Source organism: Ictidomys tridecemlineatus, chromosome 1 (assembly GCF_052094955.1).
Source record: "Ictidomys tridecemlineatus isolate mIctTri1 chromosome 1, mIctTri1.hap1, whole genome shotgun sequence".
In the NCBI taxonomy this organism is placed as follows: Eukaryota; Metazoa; Chordata; class Mammalia; order Rodentia; family Sciuridae; genus Ictidomys; species Ictidomys tridecemlineatus.
Genome location: NC_135477.1, coordinates 176,548,560 through 176,563,399, shown reverse-complemented (window position 1 = coordinate 176,563,399; position 14,840 = coordinate 176,548,560). Strand labels below are relative to the sequence as shown.

The following is a 14,840-nucleotide window of genomic DNA, read 5'->3' as shown; positions in this document are numbered from 1 at the left end:
ATTCTACCAGGGGAAGTGAGTGCAAAAAAGCTCACTTAATATCTCCCCAAAGCCACAGGTGCAGGCTGATTTCTAGAGCCAGCCTCCGGAGACAAGGAAACATTATATTACAACGGATGTCATTAGACGTACAGAAGGTAGCATAAAATGCCTAATTTATTCACAAAGTGACATTTTATTTAGTGCAAATAGGCAATTTGGGCATTTACCAGAGGCACTTGCAGTAATAAAGGGGTGTTACTAAAATTGGTTGGAACACCTGACATTGTTGTCTTTATAACACAAGTTGCTGTTCTTCGGCTGTGCAGAATTTAACTGTGAAATAGAAATGTCTGCTATTCAGGATCTTCCTAATGAATACATGCTCCTCCTGCATCCAAAACTACCCAATACCTCCCCTAGCCTTACCTCCCCTAGCCATAAGCTTTAGAGGTCAAGTAACTGTTAGTATTTTATTATTCTGCATCGTGTTTCTGGAGTGATTTTTGCATAGGAGTGTTTTTTTTTAAGATCTGCATTAATTTACTACTACAGTCAAAGGTTAACTACTATAGTGAATATTTTGCTTAGTTGAACACAGGGTCACGTGTACTCTTGCTGCTCTGACAATTTATAGCTCTTTATGGTATCAGGCAATATGGCTTGATAGTAGGGTCATCCTTAAACATTAACGATTTTATATATATTCTCATCAGTCCTCTAACATTAAATAACTGCTATATAATCTTAGAGTGGGAATTTCTCATTCGTTTGTTGTTATTTTTTAATGCCTAAGCTTATTACTGAATACACACAAAGAATATTAAGAGTCAAATGATATATTTTGACAAGTGGCTGTCAAGTACATAGCTTACCCAAATGTAACCAAGTCTATTTCTTGTTGAAATCGTGAGGGAAATAAAATTACTTTTTTCTGCCTTCCTCTTTCCAAACACGGGGACTTTGTTCCCAAATTAGTCCCAATATGTAGTGTCAACTTCATGTGTGCTTTTTGACATAGAAATGAATATCCATCTATCCATGAATGTCCAAGGCCCATAAGACTCTGTGGTACCTAAGGTGCTCAGGACATTATGATTATGATGATAATGATAATGATGATGATGATGACAAAGCTACAGAAAAAAAAAATATTCTTTACCCAGTTTTGGAAACATTTTATTTTAGCAAACTAATCTTGAGCATTTAAATACCTTTCAGAACTGAAAGAAAATCTCTAATTGTAGATCTCAGATGCTGAAAGGGAGAGGCATTTGAGGTAGAATATTTTGGTGCCTTCCTTTTATTACATCTTGGACCAATGCCTGCTGCTAAAGCTAGACTTGAATGATATCTAACTTGAAAATAAAACTAAAACCTTACCTCCCATGACTATGCAAACTACTCACATGGCATGTCTTCATGCTGGGAGAAATAATGATTCTTCAGAAAGAGGCTTCAAATGGTTGTAAAATATAAGCTCCATAATTAGGAAGCTGGGAGAGAAATCCACCAAGCATTTCATTATTGTGACTGCTGGTGTGTTTTGTTACAACTGTGGCGGATGGCTTCAGGGGCCACACATGGCTCTCCGTGCAAGCTTTTCAGGACACATCCCTCCTTCTAAATGGCACATGGTTGAAGCTCTCATGCAGGTTTTCTGAATACCACCTCTGAATGTGGAACACAAGAAAGTTTGAGGCGCTTCTCCACTGGATTTGTGAGCTATTTAGTATAATAGAACCATCTGCCAAAGGTGAAGGCCTACTTTCCAATGAAAAGGAAACCTACAAATGATGGCCAACCAGGAGCTGTGTTCAGCAAGCAGCCTGAGCAGGAGCGGTCCGCCCAAGATGCCAACTCCTGTCATCTCCTTTCTCCTGAGTCAGCAGGGACCAGAATGCACAGGGCCGCTCCATATGCCTATTATCAAAGAGCACAGATTTGTTGATGCTACTTCCTACTGGCTCATAAGAAAAGAACTCTCAATGAGAGGGACAGGAAAAGTACATTTTGAAGCTCTTTTTCCTAGAGACTTCAGATATCCCAGCACTGTGAATACACTCTGAGTCCCTAAGAAATCAACAATGGTCTCTGTTGGATTAATTTAGGATGACAACCACAAAAAAAAAAAAATCCCAGGCTCTACCTTTATCTATGATTAAAATGAACTATTGCTAGTTTATTAGCTGTGGCAAACAAAGACAACTCCCTTAAAGGGATGCTAACCTTAACTAAAACAGAATTTTTTTCAGTCTTCTGAAAGTGTTTGATTTCTGCCATTGCCCTCTGTCTTGCCTGGAAGCTCACGTTTCAGACACTTCCTTGTAGTCTTCTACAACCACCAGTTTAATCAGCCAATCGGCCATGCATTAGTGACCACAAGCAGAATTATGAAATAATTCCACCATTGTTCTGTTGAAACACTGGCACTTTGGGGAAGAAAATGGTGTCATTTGAGGAAAAACAGCAGTTATAACAGTGAACTTAATAGTCAAATAAAGTGGGATACTCTCCTGGAATACATTTACTCACTGAATCTTGCCTCTTCCCACTCCTTAGAAAAATCTGCTGAAAACACATTAGGAATCTGTAGCAATAAAATTCATTCCTTTGTGATATCACTCAGTGCTGCTGATAGACTATTATGTGGTAATTTTATTGGACACAGAATCTAATATGATTAGATATACTTTCAAGTTTTTTTGTAATGATAATTAGGATTATGATTGTGGCCAATCTCAATGGTATCCACTAAAGTTATGCAGTAAGAAATCTTAGCACTGTTTAAAGCTATCCATAGCATTTATTACTGGGTGAGGAGAGATTTACCAGCTTGTACTCCTTGGCAGCAGATTTCAACAATTTTGAATTGCAGTAAAACCAAGACTCCTTAAGAGCTCCTATTCAATAAATGCTGCTAGCAATAGCAATTACTGGTGTGTGTGGGGTGTGTGTGTGTGTGTGTGTGTGTGTGTGTGTGTGTGTGTGTGTGAATGCACGTGCATACATGCATTCCCTGAGTTATAAAACCATAATTCTTTGCATTAATGGTAAGGTTTTAGAATCTCAGTAATATATCCATTGCTATGACACCCCACAATGGGAGTCTTATATGTGAGCAAAAAATGTTGAATAAAGATTAGCCTTGCTTTAAGCAGCATTACAAACATCTGATTCTGCATTTATTTTTCAATTGTTCATAGTTCCTCTTTTATTCCTTACTCTGCATGAGACTTCTATTTGACCCTAGATTGCTCATTATTACAAGAAACACAACATAAAAGCCTACCTTTCTGCATTCTAATATCTACCAGTAAAGCCCTAGAGTTTTACAGAAATAGATACAGATATTGATTTCTCTCCATAAAGATCATAGGGAATTCATGACTTCTTGGCCACTTTTAATTAGCATACAGCCTGCTTTGTTGAGTCAAATCCTTGTCTCGGCATCTTTAAAAGGAAACTATTGCAACTAAACTAGAAATGTAATAATGCAGAGAGTCTAGATAAAACTTTTCTTTTCTCAAAATATATGCTCTTCAACTCTTGATGCTGAAGTTGGACAGCAAAATGTTTTTCATTTTTTTTCCCCATAGTAGTGCATTTATTTTTTTCTGTACATTTAAACCATGTCTACAATTGATTGAATGGTTCAAAGCAATACATTGTTATTATAAAGCTTTTGCAAGGTGGTGATAATGTTTGTTCTGCCCCTGTACATTACTTGTCACTGTGGAAAATATACCAGTACAAACACTGAGATCTCAGCAGAGTAGAGAGGTTGTTTCCAAAGAGGTGGCTGGCACAAAGAAAAATTTCACACTGAATTTGAAACGATGAGGTCTCATTCTTGATAAGGAGTCTCTGTATTTTATGGTGGCACAACATAGCAAAGGAAGTTACTTGCCACTTTTATTTGTTCCTTATATATTGAAAAAGTATCATCTCTGAGAAGTTGCTAAGAATCTCCCTCTTCTGCAATAAATTAAAGCAGATACCATTCTCTCATGCTGATGACCTATCTCTTTCAGCAAATGAATGCAGACTCTGGCCTTAGTTGGACAGCGTAGTATTTTCCAAATCTGGATGGCAAGATTGATTTCCATTGGTAATAACATTTGAAACACAGAGAATGTAGCATGTTCTAGTCTTCCCTGGCTTTTATTGTATCAAAGAGAAAAACTTTGTTTGGCGCTGAATATCTTTAAGACTGTTCATCACTACAATCTCCCGGCTTAACAAAGAAATAAGCCTTATTGAGGCTCAAAGTTTTAATTTTTAATTTATAATGGATAGCTGTATCTGATTAGAATATATTAAGACTGTTTTGCTTTGTTTATTGAGGCAGGTCTATGTAAGGTTATCTTCTATTCCTATCCACTGATACAGTTTAGAATAAAAGTTTCCTTTTATAATGAACACCAAAATGAGTCAATTTAAGAATATCCTTTAAATATTATAGAGCAGGTAGTGGGACATTTGATATGGAACATTTCTGAGGTTGAAGGTAGTAGAGCTTAGCCATGCTTAAAGTCAAAAATGTGGTACATTGGAGAAGACAAAATATAGACAGAGTCAAGGATTTAAATGCCAAAAGAAACCTTGCTTTCCTCTATTGTAATGTTGAATTTGAGCAGAGACTGACCGCCTTCACTGAGTGTTTAGAGGCCAACTGAAGCCCATCTGGGAGACTTTATGGCATGCAGAGGTGAGAAGGTTTAGCTAAGCTGAAATATTGGATCCCATAGAGAGGTGCTCTGTGAATTTGATGTACATATCTCGTGGGGGATTTTTGTAATATGCAGATTCTCATTCTTTAAGTCTGGAAGGACACCTGGGATTCTGCATATCTAACCAATTCTCTGGAAAGGTGCCTGCAGCTAGTCCAGAGTCGCAAGGAAGAGAGAAAGGTCAGACAGTGAATTCCCGGTAATTCTTCCTACAAAGCAAGTGAGAAAGGATCCTTGGAAACAGCACACAGGAGAGGTGGGCCAGCAAGGCACCTCACTTGGTAACTATTACCTGGACTCTGCCTGCTAGACCTTCCTGTTCTAATTCAGTGGAAGAGTGTTACCTTGTAATGAAGCCGGGTGCCCATTCCTGAAGAAGCAGACTGCTGAGACAGGAGGCAGAGCAGGGTGAATATCATGAAGATACACATTCATATGGAAATGTCCAGACCTGAGGGCAGGAACATGCTGCAGAGCATATGGGTTAGGACAAACGAAGAGCACACAAGTGCTATCATTAGGAGAGCACACTGGGACACATGGAGGAAATGTATGGCGTGTGAGTAGACACAGATTGCAAAAGCAGTGCAGGGAAAAGACAGAGTAGTGCTGGGGATTTCAACTCTCCAGGCATCTGCCGGAAGTCCCATTTGGATAACAGCAGAATGTCTAACGGGTCCTTGACTTGCTATGCTAACAGCTTCATCTCCCAGAGGAGAAAATTTCCTGGGGGAACTGCCATCCTGTAACTCATTTTTTGGCCAACCAGGAAGAATTAGTTGGCATTTCCACAGTGCTAAGTAATTTAGGAGTAAGACATCATTTCAGAGTTCATGAGAGGGTGGGAGGGGGAAGATGGTTACAACATATAATGTATTCGATTGGATTCCAAACAATTTAGAGATGCTTGACAAGAGATCTTTTGAAGGGAAATTACATTTCAGCTTTTAAGAATTAACTTTTGGCAGAACAATACCAAAAAAAAAAAAAATCTAAAGGATATGGAAAGTGGGAGGTACCTAGAAACCACTGTGAATACCCAGGCAGCACTTTGCTCTCCAGAGATAGGCTTGCTGGCCCTGAGAAGCTAGGAAGTCCCTGCCTCCCACATCTCCTTGAGGAGGAACTGAACCCAGTGGCAGGGCTGGGTGTCCTCAGGTTGCCATCTGTGGTCCAGCTGCACTGAACTAGTTCCTTACGTCCGCAGTGCTGTAGTCTCTTTACCTCCAAGACTTCTATAGGCCTACATCTTTTCTGGAAATGGCTTTGCTCATTGAACAGGTTAATACCAACTCAGCATGGGAGCTTCTTCATAACAAAATGTTTCATATAGGGCGGTTTGCCAAGGCGGTCCAAATTTCTCCGTAGTCATAGTTCTTGACTTTTTTTATGCCATCTATTCTGATGAGTATTGACTCCATGGACTAATCTATTCTGTTCCATTGTGCTCCATTCATCTAACCAATGCCTACCATATGCCAAGCACTCAATGCTTACTGTTTCGAGAGTGGAAGGTATTAAGTGAACATGACGCTAAAATTCCTAAGATCAAGGCCTCTATCTTATTACCTTTTTCACATTCTTGGGCTTTAAAAATGCCCTTTGTACACACAGAATATGCATAGTTTTAGTTTTCGAGTTGACTATTTATCTCAGTCCTTTAACATCCCTTTTCAATTCTATGCCTCACTTTTACTTGTTCACCAGATGTATGAAATAAAGAAAGCAGGTAGACATATCTGTTTATTCCACACCTCTCCTTCCATTTATCAAACATGAGGTCACTAAATGAAATATTAAAAAGTGAAAATTAAAAAAGACATAATCATGCCCCTAAAGAGAATCAGTCTACTAATGGCAATGAAATCTAGAAATGAAATGAAAACACAAAAAGTCCTAACTGGAACTGATAGCTCCCATTGCCTGCAGGACTTCGCACATTAGAAAAGAATGAAGATACAATGAATATGCACCTGACAATGTGGTAAAGGTCAGAATGTCCCTAAACTTTATGGAGACTCAACCTAGGTTGATCTTACTCCTTGGAGTACACCTTATCTACATGGGAAAGAAAACATTACTGAACGATGCCTGCAAAAGAAACTTATCTGAAGCTAAATTTTAAAAGGTAAAAACAGACAGTCTCTAAGTCTAACCTGTACCAGGGTGTCTTTGACTTGGCAACTAGATGCAAATACTAGAGGATAGGAAAACCAGTCATATCTACGAGACAATAAGAAGGTGGTTTTGGCCCAAGAGGCTCAAGAAACTTTTCAGCTCACCCAATGCTAAAAGGTCAAAGAAAAGTTTCAACTAAAGACAAAATATGAAGCCCAATTCTAAAACTGATTGGGAATTTTAACAATGTGCAAGATTATAAAATCAGCAACCAGGTGAGTAATTACTCTAATATAAATGGAAATGATGAAACAATCTGTAAACAAAAAAAAAAGAAAGAAAGAAAAACACTTTAAACTGAATATGTTTAGGATATTTCAAAGATAATAAAGAAATGAGGCCCAAAGTATAGAATAGAAATTATTTAAGAAATCATGCAAAAAGGAAATAAAAACAGGTGGGAATTTTAAAAAGAACCAATTAGTATTTCTGAAATGAAAAACACAGTCATTGATTTAAAAACCGAAACAAAAACATCAATGTAGTGGGGGAGCCGAAAAGATAGACAGATGATTAGATGACAAAGTGGTGGTGTAGTTGTAGAGGTAAGCAGATGGCACGACAAACACAAGCCTGCTTTCAGAGGAAAAGGGTGTCAGAAAAGTAGAAGGGGTCCAACCGAATCTTGAGGGGGGAAGAGGGATAGATGTTAGCATGCAAAGAGAGAATGTATGCCTGAGACAGGAAAAACAAGGCAAGAAACACTGTGCAGAGGAATAACACGCAGTCAGCTGTCACTGGACCAAGAAAAGAAACAGAGAGGGTGACCAGCTGGGCTGCAGAAGGGCCCAACCATGAAGGACCCTTGATAGTTTGTCTGGAACCTCAGGTTTTATTCTTTGGTGAACAGTGCAGTCACAGGAGGGTTTAAGATGAGGTCTAGCATGGTCAGCTTTATTTCTGAGATGGGTCACTTTTCATGGCTGGGTGGAGAAGAGATTGAAAGAAGAAATGAGACAGAAGTTTCTTCTAGTAGGCCAGTTGAGAAATGATCATGCAAAGAGACATTTTCTGTTTCATCTTCTCACTCTAGGCCCTCAGCCTTAACCCTGGCATAAGGGAGGTGATTAAAACATGTCTGAAGAACTGATTCTGTGCAGTCTGAAATCAAACCGCTTCCAAAGCAAAGATGAAATCATCATTTGTCCAAGATCCAGAGTCAGCAGTGTGTTCGAAGACACACCAGCAGGAATTCTGATCAACATAAACTCTTTGCATGGTGTTTAGAAAGATAGCTGGATAAGACCTTCCTCTAAATGATTAATTTTAATCTCATAGTCCTGGTGATACACTGCCCATTGGCTGAGGGCTGGGATGGTGTTTGTCATGACAGGATCTGAGTTGTGTCCAGAATTTCTGTGCGATTGGACAGACCTCATGCCAAAGGATCAGAGAAGCATTTCGTTCTCATTTCAACACAAGTGTGAGGAAATGAGTGGGAGCAAAACACATTTTATTTAGGGGATGGGGAGAAAACCTACAGAGAGATAAATAAGAGCAGTAATACCAACACCCAGCATATACACCCCATGTTTTTGTCTGTGTAATTACAAAGGGTTTCTTCCTGAGCCTAACTGTTGACACAACAAATGTAAAATATTAGCAATAATAATTACCCTGTGCATATGCGTAATGTCTATCAATAAGGCTATGACTCTTAAATTCCCTTAAGCTTCTTTCCATTAGAAGCAGTGAATTAAATATATATATTCAAACAAATTAAATGCTGCTAAGAGCTTTTCTAATTTGTAAACACTTGCATAAACATGAGCTTTATCAAATGCTTAATTAATCTGAAATGCCAACTTAAAAAGTGAAGTAATGAACAATAAGCATATTACCACCTTAGGATGCTATTCCATCTGGGTGCTTTTTATAAGAAGTTTAAAGATATGTTTCTACATAAACCAGCTAAAGTTGTGAGAAATGAATCAGCTCTCAGGGATTAAGAATAGTTGGGGATTGATCAAGGATGGTTAGCTTTCTGAATAAACTATTTAATGAAAAAGAAGATTTCATAGACTCTTAATGAGGAAGCCACTTTCTGTCAATGAAAGTGAAGCCTAAGATTCATGCATTTGCATTTTATTTATTGTAATACAGTCAACTATTTTGCTATAATTTTAGTAGCAGACATAATTAATTTTCAGGACTTTAAGTGTAGTATTTTAAACTTAGAGTTTTATATTAATCCTTGTTTTTACCTTAGCAAAAATTCCATTTTAATGTTGTTCTCTAACTAGTGCCATTTTAGAAAAATTTAATATAGGTTTTATGTATGGGCCATACATGAGTGGCTTTTGACAAATTCATCCTTCAGTTCATATCAGTGTGCATATAATAGGCATTCAAAAAAGCTCAAATGATCTACCATGCAGATGAATGTCCATATAAATATAAGGAACACTCCACACATATAAATAAGGGTAACATTTCCTATATAGCCTTTCTTTTTTAAATGGATGTAAAAAAAATTAGTGAAACTTCAAATAGTAACTGGGGATCATCCTATATTATATAGGTTGTGAAGAAGTCTCTAACATAATGCAAAGATCTAACCTATGTAAAGCTAGAAGATACCTAGGAAACATCTACTCTAAACCTATACACTTTATAGAATGTGAAACTGACACAGAGAGACAGATCCAATGACTCAAAGATACTATGATGAATGGAAGAAGTGGGCAAGAAACCCCACGTCCCCATTGCTAAACCATTGGTTGTCCTTTCCACAGCACACTGTGAGCTACGGTGCCCATCCCTCCCTGGAATCACTGCCCTATCTTGAGGCAGAGAGCTACCTTCTAGTGCCATCTTCAGCCCTAATGCTCCTTCCTTGGAGCTGTGAGCAGAGAAGGGATCTTCCAGGGCCACTGATGAGAATGCTGCGCAGGAAGCAGAAGCCTTGGGAAAATGGAGGCAGATATCATCTATCACCTCCCCTTTATCTCATGGCCTGCCACTCTATTATAGAAGGAAATTAAGTTGGTCTGGCATGATTCACTCTTCACAAATCATTGTTTGCTACTCAGAACTCTTCTCCTCTCTCGGAAATGGTGGCACGATTTTTAAAAATAATTTCTTCTGGTGTCTCCTTGATCATTCCTAACCTGACCAAAATGTAGCTGGATGCTTTTCTGAATACCTGACTTTTTAGTCTCTCTTTTTTTTTTTTTTGAGTTTTCCTCTGATTTTTATAAATTTTGTCAATTAGTTCTGGAAGTCTGAGTACCAATCTCCAAGCATGTGGAGGTCATGTCGTCAGACCCTGCTGATGTTAATATGCAATGATTTCTGAAGCCTCTTCTACTACTTTCCTTTTTGGACTTCTTTTTTTTTTTTTTTTTAATTTTATCTTGACTTTCCAGAAAGCACTCCTGATGATCTTTGCAGTTAAACTTATTCTTAAAGTAGGAGGTAAAATCAAAAACAATGAAGCATCTGACTTTCTCATTGTGTTTTTTAAACCCATTTGTCTGTCATTAGCTTTCTCTCATCTCCGATCTGAATTTAACATTTTCTTTTTTCAGGGATCTTTTCTGCTTTTATTTTCTTTTTTTTCCCACTCTGTGGGTGCAAATTATAGAATGAATGATTGTCTCTTTCACCCCCTTATTAAGCTCTTAGACGCCTGCTCTTCCTCCTTTCACGGCTTTTCACTTAAGGGACAGGCAAGGAGGAGTCAGACTTTATTCCTTCATAATCATTCATACTACAATTGTCACCCATCACTGATGGAGGTGCTCCATGGAGTTTATGCTCTAGTGGGGGGACACAGGCAAGTGCATGGAAACTGTAAAGTTGGTAATTGCACAGTCAGAATCCCTGGGAAAACACCCTTGAGCTAACATGCTAGGAATGTGTGATCAGATGTGTCCAGCTCAAGGATCATTGATGTCATCACGGAAACCAAGTCCTCCTCATCCTTGAATACTTTCAGAGTAACCTTTCTGGGTTTTCTCTACCACTGTGGACTATTTCCTCCTCTATGGGTGCCAACTACCAGGCACCATACCTGGAAACCTGTCTGTGGGACCTAGAGACAAATGTTGATTCCTCTCCACATACAGCAAGAAGAAAACAGCAAAAAGCATCAGTTAGGGAGCTTATTGCTTTCGTTGTTTTCTTCTAATAACCCAAAGTATAATCTGAAGAGTTTTCTTCTTGCAGCAAAATCCATGGGATCAGGGAGCTCAGGAATTCCTGCAGAGCTCTTGATTTTATTTTATTTTATTTTATTTTATTTTATTTCAGTTAGCAAGTGTTCTTAAAATTCAGCACTAGTGAAAGTCTGGGTTGAATTTTTTTTTTCTTTTTTAGCCTGTAGGCCAAATGTAGTATGTACATTTTTTTTTCTTTTTTGATGCTAGGTATAGAACTCAGGACTTTTCACATGCTAGGCAAGTTCTCTTGCACCAAGCTACATCTTCAACCACATCACTGTTTTTTGGGTTTTGTTCTTACTCCCTTAACCGATTTATTGAGGTATAATTGAAATATTTAAGAAAACTACACATATGTAAACATTTGATGAGCTTTAATATCATGAAAACATCATCCCGACAAAGGAAATCACTATGTTCATCATCTCTAAAAGACTCTTCCTGCCCTCTGGTTTTGTTTGTTTGTTTTTATCATGGTAGCAACACTTTAAATGTAATCTATGTCCTTATCAAATTTATAAGTGTAAAATACAGTATTGTTAACTCCTGACACAACATGATACCACAGAACTACAGAACTTCTTCATATTGAGGGACTGAAACCTTAAACCTATTGAACTGCAGCAACTCTCCATTTCCCTCTGGCCCCAGGCCTGGGCAGTTGCAACTCTACTCTCTGCCACTGTGAGATGGACTATTTTAGAGACTTCATATAAGTGAAATCATGTAATATTTGTCCTTTTATGATGGACTTATTTCACTTTGCCTGACGCCTACCATCTTCATGTATGTTATCACATTAGGAAAAACTTTTTTAAGACCAAATAATATCCCACTGAATGCTTGTGCAATGTTCCCCTCATCTGTTCATCTACTGGTAGACATTTAGGATATTTCTGTATCTTGCCTATTGTGACTGATGGTGCAATCAACATAGGAGTGTAGAAAACTCCATGGGATCCTTACTCTTCTGGAAATATACCCAGAAGTGGAATCTTTGGATCAAATATTTCTGTTTCTGCTTCTTTGAGGAAAAAAAATGAGACTACTACCTTCTATACATTCCTACCAATGGTATGCAAACATTCTAATTTCTTCAATCCTTACTAAGAGATTTCTTCCTCCTTCTTTTGTAGCAGTCCTCTTAACAGATATGACATAGTATCTCATAAGCAGATAATGGTTTTTTGTAGCAGACTGGCCTGACACTTAGAACAACATCATGTTTTTCTCTTATTAGACAAAAAACAGTGATCACAGAATCAGAACCTCAAACCAAATTACTCTGAGATCAAGATAAAATGAGATAAAGCAAGACCATTTATAATTTTGTCTAAGTACAGACAAAAGCAGAATCCCTCTGCCATCTACAGTAAACCAATACTCCCTCTTTTGCTCAAAATGGATCACTGGTTTTTGTCATGTCGATTGCACATCTGCTCTCTTGCTGGTCTCCCCTCCACTAGGTAAGGTATATTGAGTGACACATCCCAATTGTACCCACCCTGTGAGAGCATCCAATCTAGAGCAAATCCCTGCTTCTTCAGACCTTCTGTGAATCACCCAGCCAAATCATAGGATTGGTCTTTCTAAGATCCTCCCATACACACACACAGGGTCCCCTTGTTGTAAAAAGCAATAACATCACTTGTTTGACTCTAGCCATGCTTCTTGTGCTTGGGGTGGTCTTTGACAGTAGCATGGTGGACCTCAACTGCTAGATGCCATTAGTACCTCAACTCCAATATGATGACCAGAACACACATCCACATATTGCCAAATGACCAATGGATAGCAATCTCTCTTCTGCTTGAGAACCACTGAGGTAGGTGGTTTGGGTCTTAAAAGTGAAGTCAGACTCACTATTACATACCCATAAACACAGTCATTAAAATTTTTGATTTAGAGGATACTCCTGTTCTTCTGAAGCTCTCAGACTTTTTTCTATTTTTCCTATTTACTTCCTCTTATTTCTCCCGCTCAAATTCATTGTAAAATGACCCTTTTAGCTTATGGTCTCATTGGAATTCTCTGTGTAGCATTTAAAGAAATTTTGACATAGCTTTCAGTAAATACCACATGTAAAAGGAAAAGAAGGAAATATGTAGTTTTATTTTTTTTCATAAAATCTGTTTTGCACAGATTTCAAGCCCTCCAGGTACCCTGGTATTCTATAGTTGTTGTCTTATTTATACTCATTGGATGATCTCAAAAATCAGGGAGGTTTCCAGATACTGCTGTGAGAAGTTAGCTTTGTGATTTTTAATTGTTTGTACACTGGCCCATGGGCCTTGGGGCAATGGGTTCATTTAAGCACATAGAAATAAAACATAAATAACCACGCAGCCCTGAGTTCATCTGTGATAGTCTATAGAACAGCAGTGCCGTCTCTTGTTTCCACCTGCATACTGTTAGAAAAACACAAATTGCATTCACTATCAAGGATGTTTATGATATTTTACCACAATGGAATAAATCATATTTATTCATGTGGACAGTGGTTCTCATCACCTTCAATCTCCTTTGTATTCTCTGATTTCTTGGTATCATCAAGGTTATTTTATTGTGAGTAAAGGAAATTCACCTTGGCTAGGTTAAGAAAAACAGAATTCATTGGAAGGAAGAAATAAAAGAAAAAAGGGAATAAAGCAAAGAAACGACGGTGCAACTAGGGTCAGTAACTTTTGAGAATCTTTGTAAAAGGGACTCTCTGATCTTCTCTTTCAGGTTCTACCACTGAAATTAATGTGCTCAGGTCTTCTTAGTGTTTGGATCATTTGGTGCAGATATAAATTTGTTGAATAAAGCAAAATTGGTCTCACTAGGTTATATGACAGCTCTTAGGCTAGGAAGGACTGGACATCATGTTTAAAGTCCCTATGAGGCTACGTTCATTAGGAGAGAGTTCAGTATTATGATCAGCAGAATATTGGTTCTCTAGTCTTGCCCATTCTCTGCTCCCTGGAATTTCTGAATGCATAAGGTTCCATGGCGAGGGGGAATAAAATCTGCAAGTCAGTGGATCATAAAACACAGAGAAGATCTTGGAATGTCTCCATTGTTCCAGAATAATCGGAAGCATCCAAAAGAGTGGAAGAAAGTAGCCAGGTGAGGTTCACCTGGAATCCCAACTGCTCTAGAAGCAGAGGCAGGAAGACTGTAAGTTCTTGGCCAGCATGGGCAATTTAACAAGACCCTATAAGGACAACATGTTGATCAGTGGTAGAGTGCTTGCCTAGCCTGCGTGATGCCCTGGGCTCAATCCCCAGTATGGAAAAAAAAAAAAAAGAGAGAGAGAGAAAGTAAGAAAGTGGTAGAAAGAATTATCAGCCAGAGCCATGAACCAGTGGACAGGGGAGCATCTACAAGCTAGAAAGGGCAAGGAAGCAAATTCTCCCCTTTGAGCTTCTGGAATAGATGCACTTTTGCCAACAACAGGGTTATAGTTCAGTGAGGCTCATTTTGACTTCTGACCTGCTGAACTGAAAGACAATAAATCTGTATTGTGTGAGCCAGTAAATGTGTTGTGATTTGCTAAATCAGCAACAGGAGATGGATGCAATTTGGTACAAGAAAACACACCATTAACATTTGTAATAAATTTGTTGCAATTAAATACAAAGTCACAGCCAAAGTGCCCATGGGCTCATTCCACAAAAATAAATAAAACCTCTGATTTGGCAATATGCTTTTTTAGACTTAAACTGTTTTCTACTCAGAAACTATCAAGGTGACAGAAAAATTTAATGCTGCCTAGGATTTATGTTAACAGTCAATCACAGTAAGG

At 38.2% G+C, this 14,840-nt stretch overlaps 1 protein-coding gene across 1 annotated transcript in view; it reads right to left on the bottom strand.

The window, feature by feature from the left end:
• The window catches only part of Tenm2 (teneurin transmembrane protein 2), a 2,558,256-nt gene that overhangs the window by 1,695,197 nt on the left and 848,219 nt on the right, over positions 1 to 14,840 (bottom strand). The gene's annotated exons all lie outside the window — the stretch shown is intronic.